The following is a 17,423-nucleotide window of genomic DNA, read 5'->3' as shown; positions in this document are numbered from 1 at the left end:
CAGCAGTGAAATCGCCGTGGTACGTCGTGTAGAGGGTCACTAGCCAACGGGCAAGTGACCGGACAACGTGGCAAGCAGCAAAGAAGCAGAAGGGCCCCACGCAGATCTCGTGGATGCTGGGAGGCTGGACTTCGGTGCTGGAGCTGCTTAGGGTTAGGGCTTCTCAAACCCCAGTGCACTTACTCGAGGGTCTCTCGGGGGTCGTGCTGGAGAAGCGTCGTGCAGGTCTTGAAGATGGCCGGTCCCACGGGTCTCGTCACACCCACGAATCTCAGCTGGGCTGGATGATGTAGGTTGAGGTCAGAGATGGCAGGGAATCCGGGTCTCGTCGAGCTGGGCAGTCTTGATCCGGAGGATGGACTTACAGCAAACCGCAAGAGCTTCGTTGGTGCCTGCTGGTGCAGGGTGGCTACTCCTTAGCCACAAAGGAGAGTCTTCAGAAGAGTCAAGAGTTCCTTTCGTGGAAAGTAGTTTCAAGATTCAGAATGATCTAATTTGGGAAGGGGACCTGCTCCTACCTTTATTCTAAGAAAAGGGGCTGGCCCATGACTAGGTCCTGCCCTATGGGTGGGACCAGGAGGGGGGTCGTTACACCCCTCTCCTTTGTCCGGTCTCTCCCCAGCTCAGGGGCTGGTGTGCCCCTGGAACTGGTTTGAGCCGGCATATGCACAGTGAGCACCGGGGTGCCACTTGCAGTCACCTTCCTTTCAGCCCTGCCTACCTGGGATACACAAAATCCTGTCTGGGATGGTGCTAGCACCGCCCCTGACAGGAAACCCTATGTCAAGGCCTCCGTTGCTGGAAGGACTCCCAGCAGCAGGAGGGCAGACTTGTGTCTCGGTGGCAGCATCCATTTTGTGGAGCCGAGGCTATGTCTGACTTTAACCGGGGTTCACAGTTACATACATGTCGTGTCCCTCTCGAAGGGTGGAATGCTAACCCTGTCGCCAGAATTGGCGAGGGGTTAGTATTCTAATTCGTATGACACCTTACTCGACATGTTTTGATAAAGCTATACCAAAGTTAGCATTTAACCGCGAGGATTATAATGCACTTGAGTATATGGTATAGCGTTATCATGGAACAGCTATTTGGACTTGGTTCCGCAAGCTGCAAACGGGCTCAGCTCATGCCAGAGCACCATCTCACATAATTCCAAGCACTCTGCCTTCAGGATTGATAAGGCCTGCCATAGGAGTGACTGATAGGAATATATGTGTCCATTTTAGGGTTAGATATAGGCATACTATATCTAAAGCAAAGGGTGATTACACCACCTTGCCCCAGCTGTCGTGCAGCCAGTTGTGTCTGTTTTGGGTGGCCAGCCAGGTGTGGCATAATACATGCTTCAGCCACTGGTAGGCCCTGGGTACACCTATGCCCTGGATACCTAAGGTATGCTGTACAGGGACTGAGAAGGTGGCCCAGTACCAATTGGTAAGATGCACCTAAGGTACATGGTTGTAATTTAGAGAGAGAACAGCTAGGCTGTGGGTCTGATTAGCAGGCCCACAGCCAGGGAAAGTCGTAAATCAGTGAAGCAAAAAGCAAAAATCTGGGGTGGCCATGGGATTGCAGACCCCACTCTCCTACAAGGGGGTTTTGAGACTTCTTGTTGGGCAGGCTGTAAAAGAAATGACCGTTTAGCACAAACATCAAGGTATAATGTAATAGGAAGCCATAAGTCCATACGTTGCGTCGCCATATGAATAGGAAAGACAAAGCATCCAATCTGTGATTGACATACATTGTACCACCATGCTCTAAAGGAAATGTTTGAAAAGTTTTTCCAGTTAGCTGTAATCTGCTGGAATGCAACAGTCAATAGCAAATCAATAATTAGAACATTGAGTGTGGTATCCTCCCAGCAAGAAGAAAGACTACCCAGGAAAATGTGAGTGAAAGAAAGAGGAATGTGAGTGTGAAAAATTACTTTAATTTGGGACAAGACCTGTTTCCAGAAGTCATAAACAGTATTACATGAGAATAACATATGAAATAAAGTGGTATGTGGGGAAGAGCAAGCCCAGCAGAGGTCCGGGGTTGCGGAAAACATTTTGCTAAGGTCAGGCGGTGTGAAGAAAAGGGATTGTATCAAGGTCGCTGCTCTGGATGATTTGCGAATTTTAGACCAAATCTTATTCCACAAAGATATTGCCCACAAAGTGGCAAAATCACATTCCCATTGTTCTTCCACCTTCGTTTTAGGCCTAGTGGACTCTGTAGTATGAAGGTACTTGTAAATAGCAGAAGCTTTGGATGTAGTGCGCAGAAAGGAATGGAGCTGTGAAGTGGAAGAATGGGGTGTGGGAGGGGCATGGGATTGTGAGAGTCGAGTATAAGTGGACAGTACTGCCTCTTTAAGTGTAAGGTACTTGCGAGGAAAGGAAGCAGGTAAGTCAAAAGATTGGCGAAGTGTTGAAAAAGATAAAGTAATCTTTTTTGCTTCCCAAGACTTCCAGTATAAGGGCTTATTGTTAATTAATAGATTCCGATTGTGCCAAATGGTGGAGTTAAGGAGATCAGCAACTGTAGTGAAGAGAGGGGGAGTGGAGGATAATAGCAATTTGGTCGTGAATTTGTGTAAGGGAGTGGATAATGAGAGAGGTTTGCGGGAGAAAGAAAGATATTCTGCAAAAGAGAATGGGGAGAGTGAAAGACGTTCAACCGTGACCCATAGAGGGCAGGGAGTATCAGGATCTTGTAACCAAAAAGAAGCTAGTCTTAAGCCGGAAAGTCTGGAAAGATAACTCCACCTTCTGATTTGGGGCGCTTTAGTCTGGTGAGAGACATCCGAGACTTTTTACCATGCCAGAGAAAGGAAGATAAAATTGAATTATTTTTTTGAAAAATTTTGAGGGGATTGGCACAGGAATGTTTGAAATCGTGTAAAGAATTATAGGGGAAGCATCATCTTAAGGGTGTCGAGGCGGCCCCACCAAGACAGTTAAAGGGGGTGCCATCTGGTCGTTAAATCTGATATTTTCTGAATGCATTTGTTCAAGCAGAGAGAGACGGTGTCCGAAATGGAGGGAGTAATGTGTAAACCTAAGTACTTAATGTGAGAAAAACTCCAAGTGAAATTGGAAGTACTAAAATCAGGTTTGAAAGTAAACTTTGTTATGGGCAGAATCTCACATTTATCATTATTAAGTTTATAGCCGGAGATGGGGGGCGTGGCCGAGAGCCGATCATGGCGGACGTGTAGTGGAAGAGCTCCGTCCATAGCCCTTGAAACTAGCTAATAATCCTGACTACCTGCAACGCAACCCACCTCAATCTTGCGCCCGGAGCTTCAACCGGCGAGCGGCGAGCAGTGGCGGCGAGCTGCCTTCTTCGGACGCCGCCTAACACCCTGGTGAACCGCGGAGATTGCTGGGGCCTGCTGCACCGAGGAGAGCCGTGGCCTCAATTAGCCCGGAGGCCTGATTGCTGACGGATACCGGCGGACTACAGAGGGGGCGCCGGAGGTGTGTGAGAGCACGGAACTGAATGCGCGCCTGCAGTCAGCGACTGGCGCTTGCTCTTGCCGACCCCGAATTGTCTCCCCCCCTCGCTGGTGAGCCCGGGGGGCTCGTCCTGACCTGCCTATCCCGACCGCGACTGGAGGAGCCCCGGAACTGGCCCTGCGGCCGCTGGTTCGACGCGGAGGTGGCTGCGCCCGCCTGAGAGCCGGTGAGGAGAGAGGCATCGGGGGAGCTGGGGAGTGAACACTAGCGCCCGGAAGACTGATGCAACTACGTGGGACACTCGGCGACCGCACGACAAGCCTCGGCGCCGAGGCGGTGCTACGGGCACCATCTTGCCTCCACCCTGGGCCTCCGAGCACCTTAAAGAGACGGCGTGAAAGCTGGCGACACCCGACACGCTTGGAGGTGACGGGAGGGCCGCGGCCCTGGGGACACAGCGCAGAACCGGCACGGCCCCTGCGACCACATTACCGGTGATGACCCTGAGCAACATCGTGGGGTTCGGCTGCACAGAGGCCCGCGTGGCGGGCCGCTGACTACGGGACCGCCCTCGCTGGAGCAGGTACGCGGCACTTCTCTTCTGTCCTGCCTCTTGCCCATACCCACCACCTCACTGGGGCCGGAACGACAGCTGCGCAGAGGATCCTCCGCGGGGCGCCGCCACACCTGCCAGAGGCGCCGCCACTGCTGCAGTTCCATTGACCCTGCCCAGCGCCTAGGGTATACCACTCCCATTGCCTTCCCCGCTGTGGCACCGATAACTGCGTGGACACCCTGGACCCACAACGCAGTACATTATAGGCTGTACAGACTGAGATCAGGAAGCGCGATTACCCCAACGCCACTCTGCATACTAGATCGATGGGGAGGCACAGGGGCAGGGCCCAGGATCACGGTGCATCGACGGACATGCAGTCCACCGGCTCGGCGGACCCTCTAGCCTCCTCTAATGTGGACGTTATCCCGCCGACTGGGAAAGGGACGCAGGACGCCAAACTAGACCTTATCCTCAACGAAATACGGGCCACACGGGAGGCACTGGAATCACGTATAGATAGCATGGCGACGGGCCTCTCATTGCTCCGGGCAGATCACAAGAAACTCGCGGAGAGGGTCTCAGAACAGCAACTTGCGCTGAATGATCTCATACCTTAGCAAACGGAACACTCGACGAAGCTGGAAGGCATGGAGAAGCAACTCAAGCAGATGTGGGACAAGGTTGACGATGCGGAAGGACGAGCCCGCCGCAACAACGTCCGCATCTTAGGCATTCCGGAACGCAGCGAGGGAAGGAATCCTACTCAATTTGTGGAGGACTGGCTCAGGAAAATGGTGGGTCCAGAGGATCTTACAGCCCTATACAGCGTAGAAAGAGCGCATAGAATACCGTCCAGACCGCCGCAACCAGGTGCGCCTCCACGTCCTTTGATCGCACGCCTCCTTCACTACAAGGACCGCGACACTGTGCTGCGCGTGGCCCGAGAGAAAGCGCCGATTCGCTATGAAGACAAGAATATCTCCGTGTATCCTGACTTCACACCCACGGTGCAGCGTGCCAGGTCTACCTTCCTGGGGGTAAAGCGCAAGTTGCGTGAGAGAGACTTGAAATATGCCCTTCTGTTGCCCGCCCGCCTTAGGATCCTCCATGGTAACAAATCCTACTTCTTTGACTCGCCGGAAGAGGCGTCCGAGTGGATGGAGGTAACACTAACGCCGCCGGCCTCACAGGACTCATTTACGGCCGCCAGGAGGGACGGACGTCGGGGTCAAACGGATTGGAGAAGCACCGCTTCCAACACTGGGCAAGCCCCCTCGCCGAGGCCAGCGCCGACGGAACAAGCCGCTAAGGACCGCCTGGCAGCCCACTCATCGGTGGTACAATTGACGGAGGAGGCACTCGCCGCCCATGACGCGGGCACGGCCAGGGACCTGGTTAGCAACTCTGACACACACACCGAAGTGTCAGGATTGGCGGACAGCCTACAACTCTTCCCCAAGATCACGGCGCAGATGGCAGAGGAATTTTAACATCAACGCCACGAACGCTCTCCGGGTGGTAATGTATTGACTGTATCACTCTCTGCACATAGTAAACCAAACCCTCATGCAACCCACCTAAGGGCTGCCATGCCACCGCAGGCCAGTACGAGTCAGGCACAAGTGGTCTGCACCCCCCACCGTATGCACATGGAACTGTTTGACTTATGCCCATGTTGGGCATCATGGTTCGGACCTTGAGCCCGTTGGCCTGGGGACCTTAATGTTCAGGGATTAACTGTTTGCATGACACTCCTCTTCTGCAGTAAGATGTACCAGGCGTGTGCACCCACGAACTCAGCTTTGCCGCGTTACACGATCAGGCATGGGGCCACTTAATGTTTATAACTTGTGCACCTGGAATGTGCGGGGCATGGGCTCGATTCACAAAAGGCACAGGATACTCGCTCAGCTCAACCGTAGGGGAGTTATGATAGCTTGCCTCCAAGAGACACACTTGAACTGTGCTGAAAATTTGAAACTGCGTAAGAAATGGAAGGGTCAACTTTTCGCTACGTCCTACTCCGCATTCTCTAGGGGGGCCGCTATTTGGCTTCGTAATTCTGTCCCCTTCAAGCCACTAGAACAGAGAATTGACAAGGAGGGTAGATATGTGTTTGTAAGGGGCTTACTGGATGGGGCTACTGTTGTAATTGGATGTGTGTATTCACCAAACTCGAGCCAATCGGATTTTTTGGTAAATGTCAATGGGGTCCTCGCGGATTGGGCGGATCATCAATGGGTGGTTGGAGGGGATTTCAATGCTGTGTTAGATGTTGCACTGGACAGGTCACACCCCCCACTGCACGCCACGGAAAGCAGGAGACAGGCAGATGCGCTGGCACAATGGGCGGAGGGATGGGATCTGGCAGATGCATGGCGCAGTACACATCTACAGGACAGGGAATATACCTTTTTCTCCCCGCCACACCAACTCCACACCAGGATAGACCGTATATTTTGCTCCCGTTCCTTACTAGGATCGGTTATCTCTGCCCAGCACATGGGGAAGACCCTCTCCGATCACAATCCTGTCGAGCTGACTTGGCAATGGGGCCGACAGACGACCCCAATCCCGACTTGGAGATTACCCACGGAGCTGCTGGAAGACACGGTCTTCAGGTCGTCTGTGGCGGACGCCATTGAGAGTTACTTCGATACGAACGCTGACACTGCCAGCTCCTGACAAATAGAATGGGACACCTTCAAAGTCTTCATCAGAGGGGAAGCGATGGCCACTCGAGTGGGCATGAGGAGGGCAGTGATTGATGATCTTAAAGAAGTGGAGGGTAGATTAGCAAAGCTGGAGTGTGAAGCCGCGGGCACGAACACACACTTCACACCACTGCAGGACGCGCATGTAAAGCACGCTGAACTGCTAGAAGACTTGAGAATGTTAGACTACAGGGAATACACTAATAGACAGCACACGCAGGCAGACAGGTCGGGCCCTATGCTGGCCCATATCATACGTGACTCCCCAGTGCACCACCCCATCTTAGAAATACTGGATCAGGAAGGCATACTAGCTTCGACTCAAGTAGGAATCAACACCGCATTCAAGGACTATTACACCACACTTTATAGCCCACACCGCTGCCTCTCACAGACCGCATTTGAGGGACTTAGAACTACCCCAACTCACAGAAAAGCGACGATTTGAAGCGTAACATTTCTGTTGCGGAGATTAGACAGGCAATAGGCGCACTTCCGAGAAATAAAACCCCTGGGACGGACGGCCTACCGGCCGAGTTTTATGCCACATTTATAGACCTACTAGCCCCACGCTTACACGCTATTTATCTAGAAGCACTGCGGACTGAGTACTTGCCACAGTCATCCCTACAAGCTTTGATAACTTCCCTCTTAAAACCGGGTAAGGCTGGAATGCATCTAGCTAACTACAGACCCTTATCTCTCCTCTACACTGACTATAAGATACTTAGCCCCACGCTTACACGCTATTTATCTAGAAGCACTGCGGACTGAGTACTTGCCACAGTCATCCCTACAAGCTTTGATAACTTCCCTCTTAAAACCGGGTAAGGATGGAATGCATCTAGCTAACTACAGACCCTTATCTCTCCTCCACACCGACTATAAGATACTGAGTAAGGTACTAGCGACGAGATTGGCACAATATATCCCGCAACTGATCCACCCTGACCAATGCAGATTTGTATCGGGCAGGAGCAAGGCCATGAATCTTAGACGTCTAGCCCAACTGATGCTACGAGACCCGGCAGACATGGGCTCTGAGGGATGCATCTCATTGGACCTGAAGCAGGCCTTCGATTCCCTCAGATGGGATTTCATGTTTGCTACGGTCACAAAATTCGGGATACCTCCCGAATATATTGCATGGGTCAAACTGCTATACACCCACCCCACGGCTCGGGTACGCACATCCAGATACATCTCCTGTCCCCTAGCCATAGCAAGAGGTACCAGGCAGGGTTGCCCGCTCTCCCCGCTCCTATTCATCCTGGCACTTGAACCACTGCTCTGTAAACTCTGGACAGTGGCCCCCCCGCTGTAGCATTCGGAGGGGTGAGACGACTCATATAGTGTCCGCCTATGCTGACGATATTATCCTATACTTACATAATCTACGGGGCGACCTAGATCCTATTCCTCAAATATTTGAGGAGTTTAGGTCATTATCTGGCCTCACCATAAGCGAACCCAAGTCCTACGGGTTTCCCTTTGCTGCTGCTGGCTCGTCTGCGCCACTGCCCTTCGCGCCGCACACATTTCAAATGCAGATACCACCTTCCGATACCTCGGGATACAAGTTTACAGGGATGCCGAAGTAATGATTGACAGCAACCTCGGGAGGGCTATGAGAGCACTTAAATCACAGATACAATTTTGGTTGTCACTACCTCTATCGGTGGCCGGCAGAATAGCCATTTCCAAGATGGTGATGCTTCCCCGTCTCATTTACTATTTCACTAACCTGCCGTTCCTGATCCCTGCCACGACGTTCAAGGCACTAGATACACTCCTCACGGAACTCATATGGGGACATGGGTGAAGGCGCATAGGCCTTGCTAAGTTGCAGCTCACCTCTGGAACCGGAGGTATGGGAGTACCAGACTTCAGGGCCTACAACTTTGCATGTCAACTGCAGTGGCTGGCCTATTGGCTTGCGGGTCGTAACCTGCATGAGATTAACATGACAGAGGAAGATCGCTCTAAAGGGAAAATCCATGTCTTGCTATTATCCCGCTCGGAACTGCCGAGAGACACCCCACCGCTCCTCCGGCTTGCGGTCCAATACTGGCGGAAAGCGACGAAATACACGGCCCCGATGTCATCATATGCCCCCACAATTCCACTACTGGGTATACCTCTGGGGTCGGGACCGTTCACAACTCACAAACTTGTGCCATGGCACGACGCTGGTGTGACATGCATAGGAGACCTTTTTGCTGAGGGGCAGATGCTGTCCTTTGAAGACTTCAGGACCGCACATGGTGTCCCCGGGGGATCGTTCCTCCTGCATGCTGGCCTCCGACATTATGTAACGGGAAGGTGGGCGCCTGAGGGAGTAGAACCACCCACGAACCCCTTACTGACGATGCAGTATCTCATGGGGACGGGAAGTCATCGAACTAAATGGCTCACAGCTAGCATCAGAACAGGGCGGGCGGTCTCACTGTCGCCTCTCAGGACCAAGTGGGAGGGTGATATAGGGAGGCCACTAAGGGACAAGGAATGAGAGCGGATCCTTTAATTTCCCAAAAAAGTAGCTAGGAACCCCAAATTTAAGTTCATCCAGCTAATGGTCCTGCATAGAGCGTATTTAACGCCTCACCGTATACACGCTATGTTCCCCAACGCAGCCGACACATGCCCTAGATGCGCTATGGATGATGCATCACTGGCACACATGTTGTGGAGCTGCCCCAAACTGGGCTATTACTGGACCACTATTAATGAATCGCTCACGGAAGCAGGTGCCTTGATACAAACACTCACCCTGGAATATGCGCTCCTAGGGCTGAGCCCAGCAGCGCGTAAGAGGAGCGTAGCAACACGTTTTACTGACGTAGCCATGTTACTTGCGAAACGTGCCATCACAATGAGGTGGAAGTCACCCAAGCCACCTGACCCCGAATTGTGGAAAACGGAAGTGATACGTTGGGGCAAAGCAGAGGGTGAAGCACTACAGCGTGAAGAACGCAGGGGCCTCAGGAAAACACCGATTTCATTGGACTGGTTTGCCGTTCTGGGGAGGTTCGAGGCAGGGGGTGATGATGAGTCTAATGTTTCGATACCCATAAACTGAAGTGTGTCTTGCTGTCGGTGGGCTTCCATGTACCGTGCACAAACGTGGTGCGCTGGACTGTAATACGGGATACCCCGTGATACTATTGCTTATGTCACTGACTGGTTGTGTGGAAAAGCATATTTGATAAGATCTGTTCGGTGGGTGAAGCCTGGTACTAACTGATATATACGTACGAAAAGTGAGAGTGTCTTGGGTGGGATTTTTGCGGGTGGCGGGAGGGAGTTTTTTCACTTCTTAAGGGGTTTGTTCACATACTCAGAACTACAACAAAAGTTAAAATGTACAATGTAACTGCTGTTATTAGGCCTGGAGGAGCACGCCTACTTCTGGTTTTATCAGATGGTAACAACTCTGTACTGTTGCTCTAAACACTATGCTAATAAACAGATTTTCAAAAAAAAAGTTTATAGCCGGAGAATAGGGAATATGCACGTACTTCATCTATAAAAGCGGGTATCGATTCAGTGGGGTTAGATATGAAAAGCAAGATATCGTCAGCGTATGCGGCGAGTTTTATGTGAGAGTGCAGGGTTTGAAAACCATAAATGTAGGGTGCTGACGGAGCCTGGAAAGGAAGGGCTCCAAAGCTAAGTTAAAAAACGGGGATAGGGGACAGCCTTGACGGACACCTCTTCCTAGGTTAAAGAAGGAGGAAACAAAACCATTGGCACAAACTGCTGCACGTGGGTTGGAATAAAGAAGGGATACTAAAGAAATACATTTAGGGCCAAAACCAAACCATTTGAGGACAGAGAAAAGAGAAGTCCATTCAACCATATTGAATGCTTTCTCAGCATCCAATGCAATCGCTGCAAGAGGATGTTGTAAGCGGGAAGATTTCGACAGGACGTTGAATAGAAGTCTGGTATTGTCAGTGATAAACCGTCCTTTGACGAATCCAGACTGTTCCGCACCCAATAGGTCAGGCAACAGGAGGTCTAACCTTGCTGCAAGTGATTTGGCAAATATTTTATAATCGATATTAACTAGAGAAATGGGTCTGTAGTTCTTACAATATTTGGTGTCCTTCCCCTCCTTGGGTATGAGGCAGATATGAGCGTCAGAAAAGGAACCTGAGGAGCTCCCTAGGGTAACAAATGAGCCAATTACAGAGTGCAATTTTGGTAATAATAGTTTCGAGAAGTGAATGTAAAATTCAACTGTGAAACCATCAGGTCCGGGGGCCTTGTCTTTTTTAAGGTGTTGAAGTGCGGTGAGTAATTCGTGTTGGGTTATATTTGATTCTAAAGAGGTAAGATCGAGGGTAAAGTGTTGGGGTTTCTGTATGCTGGAAAATAAATGTGATAGGGATTGGGGAGAAGGCTGAGTTTCAGAAGAGTAAAGGATATTGTAAAAAAGAGAGAATTCAGTTAAAATATTAGCGTCTTTATGTTTAAGATCAGAATTATTATCGTAAATTGATTCAATATTCAACTTAATATGTTTAACTTTCAAATAATTAGCCAAAATGTTCCCGACTTTTTTCTTACCCCCATAAAATTTTGCACTTGACTTAAGTAAATGCAAGGAAGCATCTTCCGTAGATTTTTTGTTAAATTGCATCTTAGCATCAACAAGAGCTGTCAAACTATCAATTCAAAGTTTTGCCCCAGGTGTTGGATTTATTACCCGCTACAGCTACAGACATATCTGTTCATTCGCCCACAGTTTTCCAAAACCCATTAAATACACCTCCGGTTGCAGGTCTTCCCACAGACACAGCGTCTCCTATTATTTCCACACTAGCCCTGGAGATGGCTGAGTTGGCTGAGCTACCCCTGCTCTCTGAAGCAGAGGTGGAAGGCGAACTTGACAGTGAGCAAGTAACAGCAGGTTCAACGGGTCAAGAGGAGCGGGTCGAGGCGAGCGGTGGGAGCAGGGAGGCAAGGGAGGTCAGGGCTGAGAGCACATTGGAAGCCCTCGTGGCGTCAATAGCATCCATGAGGGCAGAATTCAGGAACGATTTTTTGATATCTAAGACCAATCAGAATGAGATACGTGTATCATGCGAGGTCTTGGAGAGAAAAATGGATGGGCTGAGTGAAAGGACAGAGGCTCTTGAGGGCTCGGTGGCGCTATTGAAGTCCAGTCTGGAGGTTGCTGAATCTAAGATTCAAAACTTACGGAGAGAGGGAGACGCGATGAGAGAGAGAGAGTCGAATCGCTGGCAAATTATTCACGCCGGAATAACCTGCGACTCCTGAAGATACCAGAAGGGAAGGAAGGGGGGGATGTTAAGGTCTTCGTGGTTAAAGTTTTGAAGGACTCACTCAATCTCCCGGAATCCATTGAGGACCTTGATAAGGACATACAACGAATACACCGGGACCCGTTCCGCCTAAACCCCGGCAGAACGAAGCCCAGAAAAATTCTGATCAACTTCCTTACGTACACCTTGAAGGAAAAAATCTTAAATCTTTCATTAAAAGCAAAATTGCTTAAGGGGCCCGATTTTTCCTTTGAAGTACGGTCTGACCTTTCCAAGTCCACTCTGGATAGACAGTGGGAACTGGGACAGAGGATGGACAAGTTTAGGTCTCTAGGTGTAACTGTACAGATGAGGTTTCCCGCATTTCTGCGAGTTATGTACAATAACAAGAAGCACAACGTCGGATCCCCTTCGGAGGCGAATGATCTGCTGGAGTCTATAAATATTCACTCACAGGGCGGAGTGTAGTAGTGGAATATCTAAATGGGGTAAATAGGGTAATTTTGCTTCCACAACCTCCCTTTAAGGGTTAGACATACCAGTAGACCTGCAATATTCATGCTTCCCGGAGTCCAGTTGATGTCCTGATCTGTAAATTCTTTGAGTTTGAATGTAGTGGGGAATTGTGTATAATGTTAAGGGGTGAAAATAGGGGGATGCTTTCTAAGGCGTGAAACATAAAACATAAAATATAAAGTTAAAAGGAAAAAAAAATATTAGCCTTTTTTTCTCCCTTGTTCACGTAATACGGGGTGATGCATAGGGACTTAAAAATAGGGGAAAGTATAAAAAAAAAAACACACAGGGGGGAAAAGGTAGGGATTCTCTGAATAACAATCCAGCCAGGTCTGCTCGCTCCGGGTGGGTTAAGGAGCACTAGCAGTGCAGAGGGGGGAGGGTGTCGGAGGACGCAATCCGGCTTCACAACTGGTCGGAGTAAGTATGGGAGGGTTCTTCAGGGGTGGGGTGGGGGATGTGGGGGGGTAAAAAAAATCAAAAAATCCTCAGGAGTGAAGCCTTCTTATTTTATTTTTTTGTCCTGGGAGGATACATTCGCAGCCTTGGAAAAATAGGATTACCAGGTGGAAGGGTATGGGGTGGAGGACTGATATCAAATGATGACCTCTGTTCAAATTCTGTCTCGGAATGTCAATGGTCTGCGCGTGAGGGGCAGAAGAGAACGTATTTTACAATATCTAAGACCCCCCCGCGCAGATCATTGTCATTCAGGAGACACATCTTTTAAAAGCAGAGGCCACTATATTTAAAAAAAAGCAGAGATGGGTGGACAAATTTATATGCACCGACCACAATGCTAATATAGGAGGAATACTCTGTTTAACATCATGCCTAATCCAAAATTGGATAAATCTACTAATTCCAGAGCCTGCACGTCCTCCAAATCCAGACAGACTCTCTTAGGAACTATGACACAGCTGGGTTTGGCAGATGTGTGGAGGGAAAGGGCGGGCAATAAATTGGGGGTGTCCTTTAGGAACCTCAAACACAAATCAAGAATTGATTACGCGCTATTTAGTTACTGCCTTAAGAATTCCCTGGTTGGGATAAACTATCTTCCCTCTCACCTGTCTGACCATTCAGCTCTTTTTTACTCTTAAACTTGATGCCCAGACCAATTCGACCGCACCAATTCGACCGCACCATTCTATTGGAAGAAGAGGAAGTCAGTTTTCTGACAATTGAGACCACCTCCTTCCTAGAGATCAACCTTGATTCCACAGCTTTAGTAACGGTTTGGGAGACACTGAAAGCCTTTTTACGAGGATGTATTCCAAACGGAGCCTCCCATCGGCACAGAATCTATCGGGAGAAGATCAAAATCTTGGAGCAGGAAATGGAGTTGATCGAACAGAGGCTCGGGGCCTCAATTGGGTCGCCTGATGACCAAAATAAGCTGGGCGAGTTGAAAAACCAACTAGAGGTCATTCTACAAGAAAGAGCGACTAAGAGATGGGAGGCAAGTAAGATCTCCCATTTTGAGTTTGGGGAGGCAGCGGGTAGGTTGCTGGCATGGAAGGTTAAGGCAGACCGAGCCCAAAACTATATTAGAGAAATTATGGTCAAGGGTGTGGCCATGATGTCTAATCAGGAGATAGGCACCGCTTTTAACCTCTTGGATGCTATGGGAATTCCCCTGCTGTGCTGGGATTTCGTGATCCTCATTGGTTGAGCGTGCGAGGAGGCTACTGCATGACGAGCCCAGCTCGTCATGAGCGTGGAAGGGGTTAAGGAGTTTTTTATAGGGATCTACAGGGAAGATACTCCGAATGATAAGCTGGCAAGGGATACCATCTCTCTCTATAGTACAAAGCAAATGCCTGGAGTCGGAAATATCTGAGGCCGAAGTCAGTAAAGCCGTCAGGCAACTTAAACATGGGAAGGCGGCAGACCTTGATGGGTTGCCAGGTGAGTTATATCGAGCCTTGGGTGACGCTATTGTCCCCACACTGACAGCCCTTTTTAATGGGATCCTCAGGAACGGGGAAGCCCCCCCCCCCCCCCCCCCCCCCAAATCTTGGGGCGAAGCAACCATAGTTCTGATTCCCAAACCGGGGAAAGACCCAACAGAGTGCGGATCATATCGACTGATATCACTATTGAATAGTGACTATAAGATCTTCGCCTCTATTTTGCCAGCAAGATTGGGGTCAGTAATAGGGGAAATTGTCCATCAAGACCAGAGGGGTTTCATCAAAGGGCGTCAGTTATCGGAATTGACGTATGATCTGATGGGGGCAATAGACATAGCCTCCGCATTTTCCCTTCCATTGGCCACACTCACCTTAGATGCGACTAAAGCCTTCGATAGGGTCAATTGGCCCTATCTGGCCTCCGTGCTGAGGAAGTTTAACTTCGGCGAGAAATTCTGTCGGGCTTTACCCTCATGTATGATGCCCCATCGGCTAGGCTGCTAATTAATGGCGCTTTAACAGAATCTTCAGCACGCCCCATTTCGTAGTGAATTGGGATGGCCCCAATGATAAAGCATGTCACCGTGGGGAAACCCTGGTGAGTGAGGGGACTCAAGAAATACATTTTTCTCTCCTCAAGGCAATCTCTGGTCACATTGATCGGATGCCCTATCCTTACCCTATGACTAGGTCCTCTAACCCGACACCTCGGGTTTCAAATGAAGCATAAACAATGGAGGGCGGACCTAGGTCTAAAAAAAAAACTCTACCTCCTTTTCCTTTTTGATAATTGTCTATTTCAAACCTCCATACATAGTGCACCTTAAAAACGTCATCTTTCCTTACTCTCTTACATAGCAATTCCTTCTATCTGTAATCCACACCAATATTTGCGCTCTTAATTGCATGCTCAGTTCATATTCATCAAGCTTTAAATGTATCAAACATGTTCAACATCCATTCTTCAGTCATTCCATATTTTATTTGTTGTTTATATAGAGTGCAGAAACAATGCATGTCGCATGTGGTAGAAATAATTGCATAGTAAGGTGACACATGTCTGTATTCTATGAGAACTCAGTTGTGGTATTATCCAAAAGCTTGTCGGAACAGTGGTCCTTTTATGCCTTTCCAGAACCTGAGATTGGGTTTAAAGACTAATGGAATAGAAAAGGGTGTTTCAGACGGAGATGTTGTTAACACTTGCCCCCAAAATGTTTGTGTCTTATCTGGGGATTATATAATTTGGTTTGGGTTCAGAAGCTTGGTCAATCATCATGGGATCCCAAGTTTGGAAAGATAGAAGGATTCTCCGTAATGAAGTGGTTTTGCAGGAAGCGTAGGTTTCTGAATTTAACCAGTTTAAGTTGAAGATAGTTAATTACATCACTGGGTGAGATATTGCATGATTCTACACTCCATTTGTCTTGAATGTTTTCTCTTCAATTTCAGGTTTGTTAGTTCATCCTCTGTCCGTGATCCTTAACTGCTTTATTTGGGGATGGGGTGGGGGAGAGAGTGTTATCCTTCGGTGTTCATACCGTTTCTGCAATCTAGGACCACAGTTGGAGGTATGGTATATGTGATAGAGACTCCCAGCTGCCGATTCCGTACCTTTGAACTTCCAGGCGTCCAGCTGGATCCGGAAGATTTTTGATAGCAGTAACCCTGCACGCGGGAGACGGCGTCTGTTGATTCAACGTGACGTTGTCTGCTTCGTGTTCATCGTCGTGACGTCCACGTTCTCAATTTAACCGCCACTCCAGTGTGCTGATGTCAGTTATTTTCTTTCTAAGCCAGCCAGCGCCGATCCATCGAAGAGAGCTTACCCCCTGTCATTTTTTTATAGTCTTTTCTCGACTTTTGCCGACTTCTTTTGGTGTGCCATGTCGATCACGGACCTCCACTTAGTGTGTCCCTGGTGCCTGGAGCGTGACACGAAGTTGTGCTCCGATAGCTGGGCCATGGCGCCAAAGGCTTTGAGGGAGCGGTCCCAGTCCAGGTCTCAGTCGAGAGGAAGGTCCGAGCACTGCTCCTGTGGATCGAAGTATTCTTCCTCGAAGTCGTTGAAGTGAGGTAAGAGGCACCACAAAAACCACAAGAAGTTGAAGTGTGCTTCGACTTCACCTCGTCTTTCACACAACGAGACAAAGGAACCCCAGTGTTCACGGGCCCGCTCCGCAGATTGATTGCCTGGGTCGGACCGCGTTTCCCTCTCTTTCCAGGGCTGGAAGCGACCCCGCTCAGCTCGAGCAGTTTTATGATGCCAGGTGGGCCATATTTCGTCAACCTGATCCTGGCGGCACGCCCTCTGGCCCCGCAGGCTCAGATGAAGGAGTCCACATGGGTTCTGCACCTCCAGCGCCACGGCCTCCTACTGGACCCGTTCCCGGGTCCAGAACAGTACCAGTCGTCCTTCAATGACCTTCCCCGGCATTGCGTCCGGCGCTGAGGTCCTCTGCGTTGCCAGCGCCCCACTGGCGGCGCTTTCCCAATTGTCATTCCAGACGACATGGAGCCGGTTGGGAGTCCACCACCTCAGAGACCGGCGCCGACTGAGCCGTACGGCTCCATGCCATTCAACCTGCACTATTCTATTATGAAGGGTTAGGATCCCTTAGAAATCCTGCAACCTCAGGATATGGACTGGTATGAACAGCTGGGTCATACCAATGGCCTGGACTCCTCCCCGGTTCTGGCATGCTTTTTCCCCCTAACCTGGCTAAGGAGGAAGGGGCATCATTTGCAGTGGCGGTGTGTAGGGTGGCGGAGGTCTTGAACCTGCAGCTTCCTACGGTGACAATAAAGTCTAAAGTCTTGACTGAGGTCCTGCAGCCTGGTGTCTCCACCTGGAACCCTGGCTGCCTTTCACTGAGGCTTTGACGGACGTTCTTCTGGGCACCTGGTCCAAGCCCAGCACAGGGGCCCCTGTGAACAGAGCGATTGCCTGCCGCCATTGACCTGCACCAGGCGACCCA

The 17,423-nt window shown here is 49.9% G+C and overlaps 1 protein-coding gene across 1 annotated transcript in view; it reads left to right on the top strand.

Annotated features, from left to right (window-relative positions):
* SPAG1 (sperm associated antigen 1) overlaps window positions 1–17,423 on the top strand; it is a 906,455-nt gene that overhangs the window by 522,640 nt on the left and 366,392 nt on the right. The gene's annotated exons all lie outside the window — the stretch shown is intronic.

Source organism: Lissotriton helveticus, chromosome 4_1 (assembly GCF_964261635.1).
Source record: "Lissotriton helveticus chromosome 4_1, aLisHel1.1, whole genome shotgun sequence".
NCBI classification, from domain to species: domain Eukaryota; kingdom Metazoa; phylum Chordata; class Amphibia; order Caudata; family Salamandridae; genus Lissotriton; species Lissotriton helveticus.
This window is presented reverse-complemented; position numbering and strand designations above follow the sequence as displayed.